Genomic DNA, 1560 nt, shown 5'->3' with positions numbered 1-1560 from the left:
ATTTTAAGGGAAAGCTGCTATTTTATAGAATATCTATCCAAGGTACTTAGTTCACTTTATATACAAGCTTACTACTATTTCACTGCAACTGTTTCAGTTTAAATAAATTTCAATTTAGAATTTAATGCTACTGTATTTAATTAAAAACTTCTTAAATTTAGAAAATATGTCCAATAGTACGTTAGTAGAAGTCATTTGATTGAAACACTGATAAGTATTGAACAATAGAAGCTAGCACTTGACTTGAAGAAAAGCCACAGTTTTGGGAAACATAACTTTTATTGAAGAACACAACGATTTTGTGTCACTTTGATGATTGTTCTCTCTCTAAAAATTAAATATTGTGCCCTCTTTCCCTGCCTAAGACCTGTTTTTATCCTTCCTCTCGGCAACGACGTTAGATATATGTTACGGTGAATGACCGAAGTCTCGAAAATGTCGACATTCACCAGTGAATGTCAACTGGTGTATGTCCGTAATATTTGCTAAATACCCTTACTTCTGACTTTCACCGGTGAATGTCAACAATCACATAGTCACTTTGGTGAATGTCCGAAATATTTATTATATTCAATTTGATATGAATTTATTCGTGGATATAATTACATTTATTCGATATTTTAATACTTATTGACGATAGATCAGAAGAAACATCTGTGTTTGGAGTATCGGGCCATACAGTTACATTTGCCCTGTATACATTTGCTCGGTATGCCCTACACTGATGTTTTTTTAAGGTTAAGTGCCACTGCCCGGTATACACCAAGTATCGGGCAAATATATACCGGGCAGTGGCACTCAACCTTAAGTGGCTCGGTATACCCTACACTGATGTTTTTTTAAGGTTAGGTGCCCTGCCCGGTATACATTTGCCCGGTATACCCTACACTGATGTTTCTTTAAGGAGAAGTGCCACTGCCCGGCATACCCTACACTGATGTTTTTTTAAGGTTAAGTGCCACTGTCCGGCATACATTTGCCCGGCATACCCTACACTGATGTTTTAAGGTTAAGTTCCACTGCCCGGTATATATTTGCCCGATACTCCAGACGCTGATTTTTCTTCTAATCTATCGTCAGTAAGTATTAAAATACAGAATAAATATAAATATATCAAATAAATATAATAAAATCAACGAATAAATTAATATAAAATTGGATATAACAAATATTTCGGACATTCAACAAAGCGACTTTGTGATTGTTGACATACACCGGTGAGGGTCCGAATGTACAAGAATGTAATGAAATATTCGATCTTTCACCTATGTATTTGGTGTTTGTCGACATTCACCGGTGAAAGTCAACAACTTTCACCGGTGACTGACCGGTGGCTGACCGGTGACTGATCAGTCAAAAAGAACACCGGTGGTGTTCTTTTTGACTGACCCTGAGTGGAGAAGAGAAAAAAGGGTTTACAATTAATCCCAGTTTAAACCGATAATTAAAAATTGCTTTCATATTTTTAATTTTGTCTTTTTCAACTGTGATACTTTTTTTGTTACACCTTATAGGCTTAAAATTAGCTTTCATAGAATATTGTAGAATACGACAGTAATA

Source organism: Parasteatoda tepidariorum, chromosome 6, assembly GCF_043381705.1.
Source record: "Parasteatoda tepidariorum isolate YZ-2023 chromosome 6, CAS_Ptep_4.0, whole genome shotgun sequence".
NCBI lineage: Eukaryota > Metazoa > Arthropoda > Arachnida > Araneae > Theridiidae > Parasteatoda > Parasteatoda tepidariorum.
Note: the sequence above shows the minus strand (reverse complement) of the source record.